The sequence below is a fragment of the Polyergus mexicanus genome, unplaced genomic scaffold (genome assembly GCF_030449975.1).
Source record: "Polyergus mexicanus isolate NDT 795.1 unplaced genomic scaffold, iyPolMexi1.0 SCAF_27, whole genome shotgun sequence".
NCBI lineage: Eukaryota > Metazoa > Arthropoda > Insecta > Hymenoptera > Formicidae > Polyergus > Polyergus mexicanus.
This window is the reverse complement of record NW_027223347.1, coordinates 2,615,014-2,638,341: the sequence shown is the minus strand read 5'-3', so window position 1 is coordinate 2,638,341 and position 23,328 is coordinate 2,615,014. Positions and strand designations below refer to the sequence as shown.

General features: G+C 34.5%; 1 protein-coding gene and 1 long non-coding RNA gene across 4 annotated transcripts in view; one reads left to right on the top strand and one right to left on the bottom strand.

Moving 5' to 3' along the window:
• The window catches only part of Cpx (synaptic transmission protein complexin), a 144,932-nt gene extending 123,057 nt beyond the window's left edge, over positions 1 to 21,875 (bottom strand). Inside the window, exons 1-2 of one of the 3 annotated variants that reach the window (XM_070314476.1) lie at positions 21,537 to 21,875; positions 4,019 to 4,239 (exon numbers count right to left, since the gene is read on the bottom strand). The gene's annotated coding sequence lies outside the window, so the exon portion shown is untranslated. Of the gene's footprint in view, positions 1 to 4,018; positions 4,240 to 16,249; positions 16,395 to 16,602; positions 16,702 to 21,536 lie in introns of those variants that run through there. The other 2 variants (XM_070314475.1, XM_070314474.1) reach the window with 2 other exon arrangements.
• Positions 21,876 to 21,958: 83 nt separating this feature from the next.
• On the top strand, positions 21,959 to 23,273 carry LOC138943558 (uncharacterized). Its single transcript, XR_011448486.1, has 3 exons — positions 21,959 to 22,078; positions 22,663 to 22,904; positions 23,030 to 23,273. It is a non-coding gene; the product is annotated as an uncharacterized lncRNA (long non-coding RNA).
• The last annotated feature ends 55 nt before the right edge of the window (positions 23,274 to 23,328 follow it).

The window sequence follows — 23,328 nt, the reverse complement described above, 5'->3', positions numbered from 1 at the left end:
AAGCGATCTTTTCGTGAACTGGTTGTAAATATTTCATACTAGATGCGGTTTGCATGTGCGCTCTAAATATTGCCGAAATATTTGATCCCAGAAGCGATCTTTTCGTGAACTGGTTGTAAATATTTCATACCAGATGCGGTTTGCATGTGCGCTCTAAATATTGCCGAAATATTTGATCCCAGAAGCGATCTTTTCGTGAACTGGTTGTAAATATTTCATACCAGATGCGGTTTGCATGTGCGCGCTAAATATTGCCGAAATATTTGATCCCAGAAGCGATCTTTTCGTGAACTGGTTGTAAATATTTCATACCAGATGCGGTTTGCATGAGCGTTCTGGTTAAAAATATATCCCAGAGGCGATTTACGTGTGCTGGGTATTGTAAAAAATATCCCAGAGGCGATTTACGTGTGCTGGTTATTGTAAAAAATATTCCAGAGGCGATTTACGTGTGCTGGTTGCTTTACAATATTTTGAACCGGATGCGATTTAATAGTTAAGTAAGATTAGCAATATAACCGTTATTATATATTATAATACATATATATGTATTGTGCTATTGTATGTATGTATGTATGTATCTATGTATGTATGTATATATATATACATAAAAGGCACACATATATATATATAACAATACATGCACACACACACATACACATGGCCAAATATTATTCCTCTTGGAAAGATATATGGAAAGGCACACACACACACGTACATATATATATATATATATATATATATATATATATATATATATATATAAGTCCATATAAGTAATGTGTGCAATTGTGTTCAAATATGCAATAAAGGCAGACACGTGTATATGTTATACTGTTATCTATACGCTTAGATACGCTTAGATATGCGTGCGAGGCAATAGAGCAGTAGAAATACACGATGTTGTCCGATTTCAACATATTGAACACAATTCTCTTTCAAATATGCATAAAACATGCAGAAATATTAATATTGGTAACAGCGGAACTAAAATTATTGATATTATCGATAATTTCGGTCGGTATTATCGATAATTTTAGTTACGCTTAGATGAGGGCGCTAACCCGTCGGAGTTCGGCCGTCGCTCCGGCATCCTCTTAAGAGGATAAAAATATCTTAGAATAGACTTTATCTGTCTTGTCGTGTAAGTTATTTGAGTATTTACCGTAAAATACCGTGTAACATAATATTTTGTGGCATAAAATATTATTTAGGATTTAATATATAAAGTTGAAAAACTAATTGTAATCTCGTAATCGTTAATGAAATTTTTGTTAAGAGAAGCTTGCCATATACACGAGTGAAAAATATATTTTTCTATATATTTCCTTCTTTTCCTAACTACGTTATGCGCGAGTAAAGCGCGAGAGCGTGCAACAGTGAGATAGATGTACGAACTGAGCTGCCGAGCTTTTGTTGGCATAAATGGATTTATGTTGTGCCATCGATCTCGCATATGGCTTCGTTATGATGACACGCGATTCGAGTATCTCCACTTGAAACGTATTCCGCGGTGAGCTTCGCCATGTCACTGCTGTTGTCACGGCGATATAGCGTTTTCGGAAAATTGCTGAAACGCAGACATAAATCTGTCGTTGATGGAGATGCTCGATCGGGATATATTTTTGAATCGAAACGCGGACTGTTCGCCAACGTTTATTCAGCTAAAGCGAAAATTCGGCTGTGAAACGAAAAAAATTAATTCCAGATCCAGAGTACGCAAATATGTGATAAGCGTTCGTAATCGACACAATCGACAAATAATTTTCTGCTAAAAGATATTGCAACGTTGAAACATTATATTATTAAGTGAATAGACAATGAATGACATCGATAGCGATCAATAATCTTACCCTTGGTTTAACTTTCAATATTAGATTTACGTGTCACATTTTCACGATTTGTTTCTATATATGACTCTTACGGATCGATCGCATAAAATACGTGTCAAGTCTACGAATTAAAAATAAACCGCTTGTCAGATATCGGATATTTTCTTAAAATTATTATCTTCCGCTTCATTATACTCGTATTTCCCTCCCCGGAAAATATGGGTGGGGAAGATATTTCGAGATGCGATGTAGAAAACGAAAGGAAGATGAGGGGGAGGAAGCTTACCGATCTGACGGATGAGAGGTGGCCAAAAAAGAAACCGCCAAATCATCCATCAACCGTATCGAGGGTTTTTAAGGAAATTACACAAAGCCCTAAGCATCCTTCGAGGAATATATTCTGATGAGGAAATGTCTGCGCGTGTTAAGTAATTTCACGTGACACATGTCATCAAACTTTAAGTCACATAGCTTGATTGCCCGATATTTTATAATCTCGAATTTAATTCCTCGAAGGAAATGAACTAAAAATTAAATTCGATCTAAGACATCTAATCCGTATCAAGAAGAAAATACGCCAATCGCAAGACGATACTTTTGATTGCCCAGCGACAATTTTATGTCGATTTACAACGATTTATATTCAAGGACTAAGATATGAAAATAATAAAAGAGAGGATGCATTTTTTTCTATAGAATCTATTTTTGACATAATATTAATTTATTCAATGTTATTCTTTCTTTTCTTAATGTACTACTTAAAAAATTTAATAATTCAATTTCAAATTTACTTTTTCTCGTCTCTCTCTCTCTCTCTCTCTCTCTCTCTCTCTCTCTCTCTCTCTCTCTCTAATATAATTTCATCGAACGAAGAAAAACGTAGCGAGTAAGTCAAACTGGAAGACGAATATTGCTTTCTGCATAGGTCGGTATGCGATTCTCGAGATGGCATCGACAATTTATTCATATATGCGCACAGTCGTATCCGCGGGCCCAGACCACAGATTACATAGAGAGACGTCCCTTAACTATGATACTAATACCACTATCCTTGCCGAGTCACTTGTGACAAGATGTCGGCATGTAAGCGACACGACGAAATGTTAGACCGTGTATGGTATGCTCGCAACAGCTGTCGCTTACACTATCCCCCGATTTCTAAATCGATACCTCGTATTGTGTTTCTTACAACGGCTCCTCTTAGTTTTCATCATCCATATATCAAAATATAGCTATTGTATAGCTATTGTATATATGTGTATGCTCTCAACTATACTAATATACGAATATTAGCAATTAAATTAGGATAATTATATCAAACCTGAAAATTTATAAATTTTATTATACAAGATTTAATCGTAAATGATTCAATGTAAGCAATCTATAGCGGATTTGTGTATAATCACAGAGAAAGAGAGAGAGAGAGAGAGAGAGAGAGAGAGAGAGAGAATGATAATTCAAAAAATTATCTACACATTATTTTATATCCTAACCCTTTTATTCTTGACTTTAACTTTTTCTTTCACAAATTGTCAAACTGTCAAAATTCGCATGATTTGACAGTTGCAAATAACACAAATGAAGCAAGTCGCAGCGCACAAGTGAGACAACCAATCAGCATCATCGGAAAAGAGGCAACAATACACTTCGAGACTTTCGAGTATCGACATAATATGCCTTTTTTAGATAGGGAATGTTAATAATTAACATACATTAAATTAAAAATCAACGATAAAAAGATTGAGAAACTCAAGATATTTGATTGGTTCTCTGTGTAAACGGTCGGTATAATGCCCGAAACGACGATCTAAAGCTATTACTCCAAAAAGAGCGCTAAAGGAATTAGCGACTCCATTTACCACTTAACCTTTGGCCTTAATTTGTCCTCTCACCGAAAGCGCCGACTTGCGCACGCTCTATTTGCTACAAGAGATATCAATAGCGAGAAATTAAATATGAATCTAAAACGTATGAGAAAAATATGTACTAATTGAAAAAAGAAAAAAATAATTCTTTTGCCTTGAAATTAATATACATTCGTGTAATTTGATCGTAGTAAAGATTCTTTTCATTTAAAGAGAACTCTCTCGAATAAATATCCCACGTTTAAATTTTTAAATCGTTGAGCCACGATTGAATGTGATTCGGTGCATGGTGAAGAAATTATTCATCTTTTTAGAACTTACGTAGCAAAGTACCTGATGTAATTACGGTCACCGTTATGCAAGGTTAACGAAATCTAGAGGGCAACTGGCGGCGACGCACGTCAAGCTTCATTGCCATGGATGCAGCTTCATTGGCGATGAGAGATTCCGGAGGGACGAAAGCTCGTCGTCGCTAAAAGCTCGAAACATTAAAAGCACCGTGTCCGCATACCCGGCTCCCCTTTACGCTCACCGCGGAGCTGCTTTAATTAAACCAAATATGAGAAGCTTTTATTACCTGTCTGTCTCATCGTTTAAGAGAAAGGACTGTTTATGGTCGGTGAGAGCTTCTCTGTACACAAAAGAGAGATACACTTTGATATCTTTTTTGTAATTATATTTTAAAGGTCCGAATTGTGTCAGTTAGAAATTGTTGACTAGAAAAAAAGGGAAGAAAAAAAATAGAGTATTTTGTACAATTAATTCTTGAGCAAAAAGCGATGCCCAGACCTCATTGAAAGTTCTCCTCTCTTTTGTGAATTGAAATATTAATATTAATAGTTTCTTACCTTGAAATGAAGTTTTTATTGTCTAGATTATATATACTGAGTTGCAAAGTGGACCCTCTAACCGTTGCAGAAATATTATTATATTATATTATTATTTTATTATTTTTTTAATTATTCTATTATATTATTACGTATTATTATTTTCACGTTACCACGATCATTGCTGATCAATGAAAATGTACATTTTTAATACTTTTTAATTAAATAAAACACTGGCGCCATTTGTTGACGTAGGTTTTTTTTGTGTTAATTATTTCTAGAACGGGAAGGAGATGCACTTTTATACTTGATATATAATAATTAGGGGACTTAAACTTTAGTTTGACATCAAAAAAAGTTTAAATTTCTCGTTCACAAAAGAGGTGAAAATTGGCATCTTTCTTTGACAAGTTTCGATATAGTTTGATATATATTAAACTAATCGCTCTTCTCGAAAATAACGTCTGACGCAATTGTCAAGTACTACTAATTCGCGGATTTGCGTATTGTTGATTAATAGAGTAAAGGAGAGTGAGAATTTCAGGTTTATGCAGATGTGCGCGATTAGGTGCTGTCTGATTAGTGGTAGTGCGACACCACTTATGTATCTGCCGCACGCTGCCACCCTACTCACGTCTGCTAAATACGTCTCTAGCTATTCCCATCGCACCAAAATTAGATTATTAGATTACAAGCATGCCTCAGACTTTGCTATATAACGACATAGCAACGATATAAGTATGGAAATGGGTATGAAGATGAGCCACCGACGCGCGTAAACACGAAGTCTCATTACAACTGCTGCGTATTATTACGTGTAACAATCGTTGCGCATTATGTAGCGCCGCTGAAAGAAGCTTACAATTATTACGCGGCAATCTAAAATTTATATTACGCGAAATTTTTTGAAATAGAACATTTAATACTCGAAAGAATATTTTGCCGAACGCGAGAAGAATGAAATCGTCTGCTCTCGTATCTAAATATATTACACGACTTCTGAGATAACGAGTCGCGAAAATTTCGATCGCGATTTCAAGGAAAATTCGCCGTCACTTAGTCAAGAGTTAACGTGTTAAAGGAATCGTTAATTGTATGACACGTCGTCACCGTTGCTTCGTCGACGACCGCGAAGTTCAGAAGGGAACTAGATAGAAGATTGGAGGAAATTTCGTGTAGAATTGCCCGCTTTGCCTTACAGGGATGGCAAGAGTTTTGTCTTCCAGCCTCGTGAAACTACCAGCATAGATGCGGCAAGAATTTCTCAGGAGTTACTAATGGTATTCCAACATTTCGCGCGCCGCCCAACGAAAATCCCCTTAAAGCATCTCAATAATATTCGCTTACGTGTTTCGAGAAGCCGAGTAAATATTAAATTATAAATACAGAATTTTATTTATCTTTTATGCTGCATATATTTCATAATGTTATCTTATTTTACATATCTCGTCTTTGATTTATTAAATCTCATTAACAATAATATTCTTGGTAATAATCACAAATACATAGTAATAAAATGGCTGAAACAAATTTTATCATTAAGGAATTTGCGATAATCATAATTTGTAAGAGATTGATTTTATGCAATTTAAAAAATTTATAGAAAAATTGCACGCGAATTTTGACGTGCTGCTGATAATATCGAATAAAAATGAAATTCAGACGCGTTGACGCGAAAGCGTTAGGTATCCGGTAACGGTTAATCGAGTATCAAGCGCAACGGAAATAGCAACGGAAGCGGAAATCTTAGATCAAGGAGTGGTTTACCTTGATGATGGGAGAGGATCGCTAACGGAAAGCGAGTGTCGTCTGATGCTATCTCTCTGCAACGTAATATGGAGATGTCTAAAGTGCTCAAGAGTTTGGTATCTGGAATGATGCAACCCCAACTAGAATTCAATATATCCCTTATTCTGAATCCTGTATTCTATTTTCCGATTGCTCGATTTTCCGTCATCTTTCAAAGAACAAAACCCATAAAAAAAAACTTTACGCCTGTAATTTCGACATATTTTTAAAATCACGCGAGATGGTTGCCAACAGCATATTGCGATCACACGCAAGTTTAATTAATTTGAAATTTTATTGTCATTGAGATAATGTAATTGCATTTATATTGTACTTAAACTTCATTGTACATATATTTTGGCAATTTTTGCAAAAATTGTCAAAATTATGATGCGACTAAAATATAAATCGTTATACTAAATAAAATACATTTAAATTTGCATAAAAAGAGTCAATTACTATATACATAATATTTAAGTTTTGGCAAGTACCGCTAACTAATACGATACCGATCTGTGAGGCAAAGTATGGTGTGGCCTTAATACCTTTCTCGAGATAACAAAGGACGTCGTATGCATCAAGACTGCCTATCGTGATTTAATGAGAGCGAGCATTGAAATGCTTTTGTAATCGGATATACCGGCTGGCATCTTTTGTATACGTTTAACGTTGCAATAACGTTTCTCTTTTGTGCTGAGATATTCAACGAGAGAGAAAGAAATATATAAAAAAAGAGACAGTGAGAGTATACGTGTAGGGGCTTGCCAAAAAAAGATTAGATTCAAGCAAACAGAAAATATTATAAAAATTTCCATTTGTTTTTATTACATCCGTCGTTTTGAAGAGAAACGTTAACATTAATAAGTGTATATACTTTTTTCAATTTACATATAACATTATTCTCTAACTTGTAACATTAGAACGATGAGAAGCAATGCCCATCTGACTGATGATAACCTCTTGACTATTAATTAGTCGGACTATCCGTCAATTACCAGAGACTCAGATAGATGGTAAATTACATACGGCGGTATTCAATTGCTCGACAAATATTTGTCCGTCAACAGTCCTTGCTTTGATTTTGATAAATCACATATATATAAGTATTATAAATTGTATAGAAGCGTCGCGTCCCTTTTCGCGTAATAACATATTTAATAAAAATTTATTCCATAATACAATTTATCTCATATATGGAGCAATACAGAGTTTGGAAAATAATCATGTCGACAGCTATGGTAATTTGCACGAGAGCAAACAAAGTCTGTGAAATCGATAATTCGAGACGTTCGTGCCCCGATTTATTGAGCGATTTCGAAATGGCTCCCGCGGAAAAAAAGTCAAGAGGGATGGCAGCCTTATCAATATGGATGTGTTTAACTTGCTGCATAATGGACGAAGTTGGCATTCCTCTATACACCGGATGGTATATAACGGAGTAATTATTACTCGGAACATTCGGACGGAAACTCGGTTAACTCGGATCTCCCACTCGAGAAACTAATTGAAAGAATCCTTTCCTCTTCCATGCTCTCTCTCTCTCTGGGCTTTCTCCTTCTTTCCTTCTTAACTATCTTTACCCTCTAAAGTTTTTTTCACTTCCGCTTTGTACGTTTCGATCCTTGCTAGGCGCGCATAAATTTGTCGGGATGATTTACAAAAAAAAAAAAAATTCATATCAAAAGTACCTTCTTTGACAAGTTTGGAGAACAGATATTTCCCTGACAGAAATTTCAATCCATTTTTGAAAAAGATATAAACGTATTTAGCATTGAAAAAAATTGAGAGAGAAAAATATTTTAAGAAATTAAAAATTTTTTATCAAAACCTCAGTGTTTCTTAACACAAAACAATTTTTACATTGTTATTCTTCTTTTTTACCTACTTTTCACAGAGTTTAAATATATTCTAAATGTGCATTCTCTTCCCACAGAAGGCCTATGACATGTTCGAATATGCAAATCATATACTCGACGATTAAAGTTGCAACGCAATCGATGTATAAGATTGACTTTTTATAGATATACACGCACGGCTATTATGTACCGTATCATTTATGCAGTTTTATTTTAAAAAATACCTTAATAATGAGAAGGATATTTTCGAATAAAACTAGACAAAACTGTATTTGGAGTATTTTGGCTGTACAATAGTAACAAAAAATATTTCTTATTACATTTATACTGTTTGAAAAATGAAATAGATAAATCTATAAAAATTAAATAGATAAATAGTAACGAAAAATATTTCTTATTACGTTTATACTGTTTGAAAAATTAAATAGATAAATGCAGATTAGAAAAAGAATTAAAGTATCACAAAGTAATATGGCTTTTGATATCTTCATAAAAGAAAATAATTGTAATTAATATTTTTTCTAATTCATGACAAGAATTTTTGTTCGTGGATATCCCCTGAAATCAACTGCAAGAACAAAAAAAAAAAAAAAGGAATAATTTGCAAAAAGAGAAAGAGAGACAGATAATATCTTTCTACAATTTTTAGTAAATAACTTTTAAACGAATAAGTGGATCTAAATCAAGTCTTGCACAAATATTTATTAGAGTTTTTTTAATATATGTGAAATTTTTGTTGGCAATTTTTTTTTCCATGTCAAATACGCGATTTTCCATAAGAATCAATAGTAACTTTAAATTTAAATATTTTCCAAACCGTTAAAAGAGTTGCGCTCAGGTTTTGCACAGATATTTAGTAGAACAGTGTAGTACGAAATTTTTATGCTTTTGTCAATGTTTCGATATATGATACATTAATTCTTAAGCTATCTTGAAATCTTAATATCTGAAGTCTGTGGTGCTCTAGGGAAAATAATCTTCTATCTTGCAGTACGTGCTTAACATCACAATTTATGCCGTGGAGAATTCGTAAAGACCTGCACCAAACTAGATCTAAAAATGCAATTTTAAAAATCTGCAAGACTGCACATATTAAAATATTCCCTGATCCGCCTTGCTACCTTTCTGCAGTAAAACTCATATTACTTACTATTCCAGGCATTGCTTGAATATTTTACTTAGTATACGGGGCGGGATGCATGTGTGCAGTCACGTGATATACATACTTTTCTGCGTATGCAGAACTTGGCGAGTCTTCCCTTGAAACTTGGATAATCTTCGTCCGTGGCGGTTGGCGCCACCACACGCGCGGTCTTTCTCCAACTTGAAAATGGGTCTTCCCCGGCAAATTCACTTGGCAGACGCGAGATGGAAAAAGAGAAGCGCGAGATATGCGTCGAAAAGTGTATAATTTTAGGCGTAAAATTCCATTGTGCAAGATCTTCGCAATTTCTATTCAGAAATTCTGAAACTTTCTCGAGATTGACAAATGTCGAAACAATGCGAATTAATTAAAAACATTCGTTGCGAGAGCTATTGGATTCGTAAGTATTGTTATCTCTCTCTCTCTCTTTTCATCAAAAATACTAGACTAGACAAGTATGATGGATCTCCCTTTCAAATATCTCCAAGTTCTCATTAAACATGGCCGTAAGATAGACATTTTTCCCGTGCATTAGACCGAACCATTATTTAGTTTTCATTAACGACGTAGCGACTTTCATAAATAATAATGAAAAAGTCTAGACGTTAAATCGATGCGAGAAGCACGCGCCGCTCGTTATACGTTACCCCGATGTAACTAGGACGAATTTCGTAAAGCATGTTCTACGAGATCTTATTAATTCTATAGTTTTATATGCGGAGAATTATATTGCAGACGAATCGGCTCCTTGTTGCTTTCAATATTCCCCAAGCACTTACTTTGCGACGCTAATTTTATGAAGCAGTTAGCGGCGCTAACAAGTTATCGAAGTGAGATTGAAGGAAGATACCCAACGGCCCGAATATACCAACGCGGATAGAAACTACGCTATAGTTTGATCAGCTTACTGAAACTCGCCCTTCGGCTATTTTGATTACACCAAGCTAGATCTCTATCGTACACACAAGACACCTCGAAATACTAATTCCTTTTTACGATAGAATGGAGATGGAGAGAAAATCTAAATTAATTTTTTAATTTGACTTTTTTTATATCACAAACATATAACGTGCCAATGACAAGACTGGAGATCTATTAAATCCATCGTGTTTCGTGCCAGCTCTAATCTTTGATGATTAGAGTGCGAAATGTCAAATTTTTATTGCAGAGATACAATTATCGACAAGTAAATTACGAATGCAATCGAAAGGTCAACTACAGCAGGAGATCTTGCGGGTGCACGCAAACGAAATGGACCGTTAAAATGAAATGTGCGCGGAGTTGTAGCCGGCGGCGATGGCGGCGCATCGCGAGTCAGCTGATAAAATTCCCGGTTATTCGGCAAAAGTTGGCCCGAGGGTTTCGGTAGATTTTACAAATCGACCGAATCGACCGTCGCGGTTTTCAACAAGGGTGAGACGACCGATTTTACGTACAACTGCCGAGTTTTATGTCCGAAAGTCCGCGGGGATTTCCATTATAAAGTATCGCTTTCTCGATATTACGGATCGGCAGACATTTGTTACTTTATTCTCTGAGAATAAATAAGATGAATACTTTAACCATTTTCTACATCGTTGACTCTTCTCCGAATATCGGTATAAAGACGAATTCACTTCGACAAGCGGTAGACAAACAGATTTTTTTATCTCTTTCTATAGTAGATGATCATAAAAATTGTACAATGTACAAATAAGACACGGCTATTGAGTTCAGTCATCGAGTTCAGCCTCGTCTGAGAGATGAAAGTCATGTACATATGTATGCTCCACTTTCACGGACACACTTATGACCCATATTCCTCCACAGTTTATGACGCAAGTTGTAAAATCGTCTGTTGGGGAGCCTCTAAACTTGATAAGAACCTAAGTCACCGAAACGTCGAAATGTTATGTAAAAGTTTACTTGGATAAATCGGACGTGTGTATTACTGGTGTATTACAGTGTGTCCTATTTTAGACAGAGCTCAGGCGGGAGAAATATTTCGAGAATACGGGAAACGTTTGACACGAGATGACATTTCACACAATTTTTATTTTCGCTTTTATTTGATGCTAAATACGGTTCCTCGATCCCGTAAATTTCATTTATCCTCGTTTTCTAAAGCTATGGCTTTCTCCATTATAAATAATAGGAGAAAGGGAAAGGATATACAACTTTGATACAGTCGTCGATAAAATGTCGGTCGGGGATAAAAGCGGCTAAGCAAGGCTAAGCATTTGTCGACGCGTGAAGTCGGGCCGCGATCCTATCCGGAAAAACTTTCTAAAATATTGAGAGACTCCTGAGAGATTTCCAATGTTCAATGCGGATGCTGTACGATCTCCGCTCTTTTCCGTTTTTCCAGTTCTTTTCCCATCTCTACTATCTTGCCGCGAAAAAATAGTTACACTATCCTCTCTCAGTCTCTGTTTAACAGTATATATATACATATATATGTAGGGCATTAGAATTGAATTAATCGTTTGAATATAGTTCAAAGAGGCGATAATTACATTCTCTAACGTAAAAAGCAGAGAGGATTGATTTATAATAAATTATTAATTTTGATATACGTGCGTGATGTAAAATCAGAACTATTCAAACATAAGCAAAGAGTACTTAATGACATACATTGTGTGTGAATGTGGATGAATGTATATCGTGCACTATCTATAAATTTATAAACACATCTTAATTCGTCTACGCACACTGAAAAAAAAATTGTTAACTTGACTAAATCCGTTCAACTAATTACCATTTTTTTAATTAAAATATTTAAGTCAGATACGACATATTAAATCTAACATGACGTATATTTAATTTAAATACTTAAATATTTCAATGCAAAAGATGGTAATTAGTTGAACGGATTTAATCAACAATTTTTTTTTCAGTGCACACACAATAATATCTTATATTTATTTAATTTTGCCATATGTTGTGTATATTTTTTGCAAAACTATAATAACAAAATAATATTTGATACTAATAGGTTTTTTACGTCACTAAAAGAGAGATATTAGAATGTAAAGATTAGGTATTATTATATTATTAGATTTATTTGTATATATGCTTAGAAGTTTGATCAAGTCGGAATTTGCAACTTGTGCAAAATGATCAAGAACCTACCTAGCATCAAATATTTTCAACAGGGACTCACGCGAAATATGCTCTAGGCACTTTAGCCGGATGCTTCTCCATGGTGCTCCAAAGAGCTTAGAGCACCTTCGGTGGATGTCGGAAAAAGTTTTCTTATTATCGAGCGTTTTATCGTTAATGCATCCTCTTCGCACAGCATTTGACCGTAAACTTAACGTATTTTCGTCGTTGACTTAAAACCTATTTCGAATTTTCTCCCGTTACGTCAGATTTTCGTCGATAGTTAAACGATATCGATATCGAGAGTGAAAACGCGTGAAAAGGGAAAATCTGTATCTAAAGAATGCGAATACATAAACTATATATTTATTTTATTGAAGTTATTTATAAACAATCCTAATACGAAGACATTTTTAATCATTTTAAAAAATTTTACAAACTAATACGGATCATATTCATCTACATCATTACACCAAAAAAAAAAAAAAAATGATTTGGAAAATATTTTACCCATTTATTTTCAAAGAACGATAGTAACGAGTGAAACGAGTAATTTAAGGAAACTTTATATCAATTTTAATAAAGTATAACTTTTAATTACTGAAATTATTATCAATCAGAAAGATTGATGAACTTTATCAAAGTTAATATAATCTCTGATTGATCAAGATTCCAAAATAAAGCTTGAAATCTTCAATCCATTTAGTCCTCTTTGCATATTTATAGATAACTCTATTTTATATATTCCAGCATCGTTTTTCAGAGATGCGATTTCTCATTATCTTGCCCAATATCATTTCAGTGTTCTGAATGTCGTAAGCAATTTGGAACGTGAGTGGGCTTCCTCAAAAACAGAAGATTTATAAATAATCTCGACCAATCTCGCGCATCGATCCCGAATAAAGAGAAATAAGAGCGCAAAATGCCTAATACGTGAGAGTTTTTAGTGAGTCTGATGGCGAGCTGGCCAGTTTGGGAAGGATATTTTATTCGGCAGATATGGCTATAGCGCGAGAAGAACGGATCGGGCGCGGGGGGGTGGGATGGGGGAGAGAGGGGGGCGAGTAGTAAAACCGAACCATGAGTAAACAGTAATATGGACGGTTTTACGCTAGGAGAAAACGGACAGTTTTCTGCGGCGGCGGCGGCGACCGTCCGCCGCATCGAGGAAATCCAGAAAAATCCTTTTCTCTTTCGCACGCGGTGGATAAAAATACGACGAACGTGCGATCTCGCTTTCGCACTCGCTTTTGCGATAACCACTCCGCATCCCTTCCAACCGTTATATCGCCGTTCGTCGTATAAAAAAAAAAAAAAAAAAAAAAAAGTTGCATTGAAAATAAATCGCTTTACTATGCAGAATGAACTGATAAACTACTTTACAAACTATATTGATTAATAATGTAAAATATGTGTGATTCGCATTTTAGTTTGAAAAATTTTGTTAAAATTATTATGTTAATATTTTTTTGTATTATATTTTAGAATTATTTAAAATTAATTTTAATAAGATAGATCTTTTTCTTTGTCTATATATAACATGCATTGTTATATCGTAGATACGATTTATAATATAAACAGGCAGAGAGAGAGAGAGAGAGAGAGAGAGAGAAAATATTTCACTAAACTCACCTCATTAAATGTATATCAATTTGAAAAAAGTTGTCGAGGCGTTAATGAATATACTTAAACCTTTTACAAATATTTTCTCATCTCCCCCTTTTATTCCTCCTCACAAAGTTAAAGTCTAATTGTTTAAAATCGATGTGATAAAGTAACCCGATGACCCAATGATCACGCGCGGCCGGAGTTAGTACTCGGATTATGTTTAGTGTGCGTGGGATGCGTGTGATTTTTAATTAATCTGAAAATTCCTTCCCAACGACAGCGATGAGCGCAACGCGAAATGAAAAAACAACTGCGATATATCAACGTTATATAATCGCAAAGGTATTCACGAAATCCAGACAAGACCGTATTTATACGAACGTTCCCTTTTGCCCGTAAGAGGCAAATTGCGGAATGTACACCGCGCCCTGGTTCTCTTATTACGTCGCGCGGAAAATACATGCACGTTCTGAGCAGTAGCAAAAGCAAGTAGTTGCGTTTAAAGCAGTAATTCTCTCTCCCCCCCCCCCCCGGTCTCTGTCTCTGTCTGTCTTTCTCTTTCAATCCTTCTTAGGTCACAGATTCCATTAAAATCTACAATTAAATATTATAAATGTCAGAAAGTAAAAATGAGCATGTGAATTAGAATATATAATATTTCTGAAAGTTTATTAATTTTTGATAAAATATTGAAAACATATTTTAAATCACTAAAAAAAAAAAAAAAAAGATGTTATGAATTGTATCTGCGACAATTAAAAAAAAAAAAGAGATTTTTTTTTTTATATATATACTTTCGACCTATTCCATCCTTTAGGATAAATTTTCCTATTGATCTCTCACATGAAACAGTTTAGAATGGATGCATTTAAAAAAACAGATTAAACTTTTCACTGAGATAAACAATTGTACGATGAACGGTACTAACTCGAACGTCCATTAAAACTTTTGAAAATATTGGTACAGTGAAGTAAGGCAACAATAACAATATTGTTCGCTTTTGATGCACGAGGACCTAGTGCGTGCAATCTGCAATCCTGGCATTGTCTCGTTAATTAAACGGATAAGCCGTCGTCGCGAGACGATGGCGACGACGCGGACCATCGGGAGTTGACGTCGAGCGGAGGCGGATGCCGTACGCGACGTGTCGCACAAAGCGGCGGAAACGTTTGACAGGGTTGACGGACGTAGCCGCAGATAATAAAGTTACGACGACGGTAGTATCGGCCGGCGGTGAGTGAAGAAGAGTAGATTTCAAAGTTGAAGAGAGGGATGAAAAAGAGAGAATAAGCATCTATTTATACATTGCCACATCCAAGACCCCCTCCCTACTCCTCCTACCACACGGCACATGCATATATTAACTATAAATATGCAGCGTATATTGTATATACAGGATGTTCCAAGTCAGATCAATGAAACTTCGGGATTTTATGAGAAATTGAATTTGAGAGAAAAAAGTTCCGATAAACATAGATCCGGAAATGCTTCGTTAAAAAGTTATAGCTAATAAACCTCGAAAAATCACGTCCTTTTATGATTTTTCAAAATAACTTGAAAACCCTTCAATTATTTGAAAGAAGTAACGATATAAATCTGATGAGTAATTAAATAAGAAAATTAAATTACAACAATTTCATTTAATTCTAATAAGATGTTTAAAAGAAAATAAGCTCAAGACAAGGAAAAAAGCAGGAACTTGAAAAAAACCACCCTTCGATGGTCTTTGCGTAAACGCTACATTCGTATTTGCAAACATAAAAATGTTCTTATTAAATCTACATCGTAACTTTATCATTACTTAAAGAGAGTTTATTAACTATAATTTTTTAACCAAGCTTTTTTTCGGGCCTACGTTTATCGAAACTTTCTTGTTCCAAATTCAATTTCCTATAAAAACCCTGCGGTTTCATCGACCTGACCTAGAACACTCTGTATACGACTTTATTATCATTTAATCTATATAATAGTAAATTAAAGTGACGGGGATTTCGAATTGAACATAAAGAGGATTGCGATATAATAATGAATATAATATATTCGTATTCTCTTGTAAAAAGATACGCATGCTCAAATGGAGGGAATTGAGTATATTTTCCTCTATTGTACCTATCTCGTTCTTCTTCAAGGGATTTCCCATGCGATCAAGTACACGGGATATGCGCGGGATGAAGAAATAGATAGAACAAGGCTGGTCCCGCGGGAGGGCGAACAACTCTGTCAAACCTCCGATCAATTTTTCACTCACGTAATTCCTTCGTGCTGTACAATTTTCCTATATATTATTTGCCAAGTCGAGCCCACCAGCATCACAGGAGATCGAATCGATTTTCAAGTTCCTCGTCATTCAAATATGTTCCTCGATCTTATTCCTCCTTCCTTGGCGTCGAAGACTGGCATAGTAAACGTAGTTCACGACAAATTAATATAAGACGAAATATAAAAAAATAAGGTAATGAATTATAATAACGAGTATTGGGAGATCGTGGGGCGTTTTTGAATAGAATAGCGATTCTGGATGAAAAGGGAAAGGATTGCTCGAGATATTAAGCAACTCTTTGACTTTTTGAAAAATTAATTACGTTAATTAAACATACATACCTTTCTCTTCGTAATAAATTCTCTCATTTTCTTCATAATAATTTCGCGAAAGGGATATTCTCCGAGTAAATCTAACCGAGGTGTACTAGTTTTATGAACACACGACGTATTTAATTTACTGCAATACGTCGAGAGCACATTATCGCTCTTCCTGTAAAGTTAGTAACTACATTTTCTGCGCGTCCGCGATCCTTTGTTACTCCTCGCATACACTGATCTCTCTCTCTCTCTCTCTCTCTCTCTCTCTCTCTCTCTCTCTTTTTGCCCTTTTAATGCAGATATGCGAGTATCGAGTACATGGCTCTGAGTACGATGCTGCAGGGCATCGCTAATAGATGCTAAATACGATTTCGCTGATAGGTACGAGCCGCCTTCGGAGGAACAGATTTTAGCCGGTGTAGAATATTAATTAACGTCGTGCAATTCCATTAAAATGGTGCACTGTCTAAAGGATATATCCATTAATCGTTAATAGCCTATTTAGCGCGATACGTGTGGGATTTATCCGAGCATTTTCACGCTCTTTGTCACGTTATAATCTTGCTGAACGAACAAATATGTATACGCATGCGTAACAATCATGATTTGATAACAAAAAATGTTAATTAATTATTCCCAGCGTTGCTCCGTTGTAACGAAATTCATATACAATTATAGCCCGATAATTTTTATGAAACTCGGTAGATGAAATATCGCTATATCATTTAAGTATCTTTTTCATATGATTATGTCAATTTTTATAAAAACTTTTGAACAAATTTCTATAAAAGATGTATTTGTTTCAAGAGATACACACATACCCGTACATATTATAATAATCAATAATCCGATGTCCGATTAAAATAGTGCCGTTACTACTGGATACCATTAGTACATTGTTGGAAAAATTATGTTTCCTTGTTAAAAAATACGCCGGCTAAAATTTTTTTATTAAATATTTAACACATTCTTGCGTTAATTTAACATATCGCGATGTGTTAATTGAACTCAAATGTTAAATTATTAAAACAGCTGAAAAAAAAAGTGTAAAAATAACACAATGTGCAGGTATCTTTAATTTTACACAATAGATATGTTCCGTATTATTAGTGATAGAATTTATTTGTTAAAATTTATAGGAAAAAAAAATGTTGATTTTATTTTACAATAAGAGTGAGAGTGACTACAGACAACATTTCTCCAAGTTAATTTTATTATTAAAAATATGTTGATTTTGCAGAAAATTTCTTTCAAATTATTATGAAGTTTGCATGCATTTTGCGTTAAAATATTAACGTAGGATTAGTGTCACGATTTAACATATCCGTATTATGTTAAATTAACACAAAAATTTGTGTCTATCGTTTGAAACATGCGATATATGTTAAATTTAACACAAATTTTCCAACTATGTATCGATGCTATTTGAAATTCTTTGTAAAAGTTTTGTAAAGATTTTTATATGTTGCAATTAATAGTCATTATATTCGATTAAAGAATGTCAAAATTCGATTAATTCCGCAAATTCGTTCCTGATAAAATTTGAGAACGTTTTTGAATTTTGCGTGGAAGGGTTGCCACATATTTTTGATGCAATTTCACCCTTAAATCGCTGCGTATATTGGGAAGGAATGAGATAAAATATCTCAGGGGATTCTGCAAAATGGCACGGAGATATAGTGACTTACCCGCTCGTTTTATTTTCTTTTGAAAGATCAACTCTTGAACGATCGCAATATTAACTTTCACTAAACCTTACGATTTCTCTGATTAATTACGAGATTACGATTAATCGTATAAAAACGAAACACGTGACTATAATAAATTAGAAGGCCGAATGAATCGTGTGGACATAATCTTTCCCCGTCTCTACCTACATATTCTCTTTTTTCCATCTTCTCTTTCTCACACGTTGTAATCCTTAATGTGCAAAAACGAGGAAATGGCTTGAAAGCGGCCAATGGAATGACAGTTTAGGAGGGTTGGCGCGATCTAGGGATCTGCCTGAGACATTTCTCTTCTCCACAAAAAAAAAAATCTGGGACAAAAACGACAGGGGAACGCATTCAGAAATAAATGGCATATTTAATATAAATCCTTATGTTATATGGAAATTAAAAGGGCTTAAAATTTAAAAAATTTATGCGTATGTATAAAAGTATACAGAAAATATTTTAATTTTGATCCTTATTGATTTTTATTTCATCATCCAGTATAATATAAATACGATCATTCATCCATAAAAGCTCGTAAATAAAATAAAATCTTCGATTTGAACAAAAATTTATTTTGAAATCGTAAGGAAAAAGAATTTTTTCCCACGAATCTGATATTATAATCATAAATGGTTAACAATTTTATTTTTCAAAATTTTCGTGTATGTATTATAAAATAACGCATCTATATCTTTCAAGAAAGAACTGATTTATTCAAACAGTTCCTTCTAGCTTAGAAAATCCAAACCGCCTCCTTTTAAAGTATAAATGTTTGAGCAAAAAAACTAGATTTTTTTTCTCCATAAATTCTGTTCTTTTGCAAAATCAAATATATTTCGTGTGAAATAAGTTAAACGCATGCATATTCTTAGTACAAAGAAGATCCTTTTGCGTTTCATATTCTTGTTTCCATCATTTTCCAACCCTTTTCTTGGACAAGAATAAAAAAGAACTATTTCCTCCTTCACACATAAAGATATAGGACAAATGAGCGAAGAGAGATAGACATCTTTGTTCCATCTTCTCAACAATGTGTATCGAATATATGCAATCATCAGAATTCATATACAGATACAGAGTAGTAATTTAGCAGTCTGCGAGTGAATCGCGACTACTAATCGAGATTTACTTGCCTTTGCACGTACTCATCAGCATGCACACCCACCTAATACATATTTTATGCATTGAACAGCGAGAATCTCTCTCTCATTTGATGAGAATTGCCAGTGGCATAGAGTAGTAATTTTTACAAAGTTAATACAATACACAATTATATATTTATACATTTTTTTCATTAACATATATAATACAAAATAGAAATAGTGCTTTAGATCGTGCGAATTTTCTTACTGATATCTAGTTAGTCTAGCGTTCTCTTCGAAATATTAAATATTTTATGTTGTCTGGCCTTGCTTTTAAAAACAGGTACTATAATATGAGATAACTAAATAAGAGACTTTACTAGTCATCTCTCTGTCGCACATCCTAGTTTCTTATTTTATAACTTTTACTTCACACATTATTTCAGAGAGATGATATAAAATATCAAAAATTTCTCTTCTTAGCAATATTTGACAAAACGCTTCGTATTTCTGCGTGAAAATAAAGGTTGAAGATTTTTCTTTTTCATTAAAGCAGCAAATAAATTTATGCACATTTAGCGGAGAGACAAGATTTATATCGTATATATTAGTAGATATTATTTAAATGGACCTTCTCTCCGGCTAACAGATGACAGCACCTTATAAGCCCGGCAACCACAAGAGAAAACTCTAGTAAACTAAAATATATATATACCAGATATAAATATATATACATATATATTTATATTCGGTACAATCAATATTTTAGAAAATCCAGTAAAACTTGAAAAAGTAATAAATAGCCATAGAAAACTGAATATATATGTATACACATATCTTTTCGTTTACATTATTTATTTAAATGTATTTTAATTAAAAATGAAAATATTATACATTAAAATAAATAAGCCGATATTATTCTAAATTCCTCGAGAAAGTCAATACTTTTGCAATAATTTAAAATTTTCAATTTATTAATATTTATTAAAATTTATAACGTACCTCTTAAATAAACCAGGATTCTCTTTTAAAGGACAGATTCAATATTCTTTGTAATATATATAGAAATTACTGTGAAAAGATAATTATTAACAATTTACATATGTAATATCAGAAATGTTTGCAAAAAAATACATTTATTTACAAAATTTATTTTTTCATAGATTCAAAGATTTTTTAATGCACATTCTTTGCAGGTTTGCAAATGTTTGTGCAGATTATATAATCGTCAAGTAAATACAGTATAATATTTTTTCATCACCCCCGAGATAGGCTCGAGTACAATTAATAAGAGAGATATGAAATATAACTTCTGACATATACATACATACATACATTTATATGTATATATATATATATATATATATATATATATATGAATGGGTGTGTGTGTGTGTGTGTGTGTAAAATAATTCCAATATTTTTTGCAGCCTGAAATAATTTCTGTTGATCAAAGATCTAATCCATTCTTATACGCAATACGATTAAAAAGAGTATAAAATAATTTTTAAGAGCTGTATTCTCTTTTTTGTCGTATTGCTTCAATATTATAATAATATAATGAAAATGTATTATAATACATGTGTCTATATTAATCAATATACGTATGAAATTTATGCTATTTTTCAAGGTTAATATAATCAACATTTCCGTTTCTCAAAAAAAAAATATCTTAATTGTTAATTTAAATTTTTAATATCGTCAAAAGCTACACATATCTAATTGAGATGCAGCTATAGATTTATTGTATATGCTTTGAAAGAGCGTTAAATCTCGAAATTTTAAAAAGACATTTACTATATTCATTTAAATTTTGCGCAAAATCCAAATGAATCTGAATATAGCCGCAAATGTGTCCTTACAATTTCAAATGAGGAAGAGGTTCCGTTACTCGCAGAAAAGAAAGAGATCTTTCGGATTAAGGGGATTGTAAAACTGGAGAAATATATATATAAATTCGCCTTGCCCAAAAGTTTTCCAAAAGTAAAACTTTGCTCCGAGACAAATTCAACTTCAAATTCGAAAATTTACGCAAAATTGATAGGCAAATTCACGCACGCATACACACGCACATATAGCCATATATATACATATATACATAGAGCTCCGCATTTGCGAATAGAAATTAGACGTGCGATAGGTCGCCCCTCACACTCACCTCTCTCGTTGCGCCGCAGGTAGATCCGCAGCCGGTCGAAGCGGACGAAGCAGCGGGGGTTGCACGGGACGATTATATGGGGGCCGAAAGTAACCGAAAGCACGCGGGCAAGACTTCCGTTGACGTGGACGGTTACTACGCACGCCTCCCCGGTCACCGCTTGGCCTACCTGCCTCTCTGCCAAGCGGGGATAAGGAGAAAAGCGAAGAGAGATATACAGGCGGATGAACAGAAAGAGAGAAGGAGAGAGATAGAGATAGCGTTACGTGCGATGCGGCGAGAGATCGAAGTCTCGTGGCAAACGTTCGTAGACTGAGTGAACCCTGAGTTCAGACTGAGCGGCGCTTAGGCGACATTAGCGCCGTGCAACGGAGGGCGAAGGAGTCACCATCGATCCGTCGAGGATGGTATGGGAAAAGCCCCCTAAAGGGGACGGGGGAGGTCGGAGGGAGCGGGGGGAGGAGGACGTGCGGTGTGCAACGGGAATCGAGTGCTCCCTCACCCTGGCGGAAAGACAAGGATAAACGGGGCGAGAGGTTACGGTAAAAGACGCGTATACCGCCGTGATCATGATCTCTCTCTCTCTCTCTCTCTCTCTCTCGGTCGCGGTGGTAAGGATTCCATGAGAGTCGCGAGCGTGAAAGAAGATGGCTAAGAGAGAGAGAGAGAGGGAGGAGGAGAGAGAGAGAACGCTAAGAACTCCCCCTCTCCATGCCGCTCTTTTACTCCCTCTCGCAATTCCAATCATTTTTCATCTCTCCGTTCCTCTCACGAATATACCACGTTCTACCCTTCTCCTTCCTCTCACTCTCCGCTCTTTTCTTCCTCACTTTCTCCCCTCGTGACTAGCCCTCTGCTCAATCTCCTTTGCTGTCCACCGCCACGCCTCTTTCCTCATCTTCGTATCCTTTACAATTCCCCTTTGTCCTCTCTTTCTCTCCGAATATATATATATATATAATATATATAAAGTCATTACACATGCTTTAAATTAATGTAATATCGTTGGTTAAAAATATTATCGGCAAATTTATAAAATAGAGAAGCGAGAGAGAGAGAGAGAGAGAGAGAAAAAGAAAGACTTCATTGTACAAAAAACTGAGCTTTATCTTGTCTATCAATTCAGACATACCTCCAGATCAAAGCATGTTATGTCTGTTGACTGATAAAATTGTATTGGATTTAAACGTACCCGTATGACTCTGGCAGACAGACGTCAAACGCATGTTGCTGACCACGAATATACCAGATGCAAGACGAAGGTTCTTTGGGATCCTTCCGGTGTGACCGGAAATTGTATAATTTCCTCATATTTTTTGCGTTTATAATAGTTTGCTTTACCGTGGATACCGATAACGCTGTGTGACAGTGCGTATATATACGTATTTATAATATAGCTGTAAAATTTCTATAGTGATTTATAACTTTACAAAATAATATAAAGAGATTAAAAATTTTTTATTCTCATGAAAATTTTATTTTAATTGTTGCAGATAATTATCATGACGGTGCATGCGACGAGAAAATGTTTGGAAAGGGCTCGGGGCTATTTTTTCGAAGAACTCTTCAAACGCCTCCCTTTTGAAAATATAATCTGATTTTGAAAAAAAATAGCGATCGACTAGCGGTGAATAAGACAGATGATGCAATATTATGAAGAATTTTTATCTCTTCGCTAAAAAATATAATTTTCATGTATATACAAGATATAAACAAGACGCGAACAAGTCTTCATACACATGCTTCCTTCTTTTCCGTATATATCTTCAAATTTTATCAATGTTTAATATTT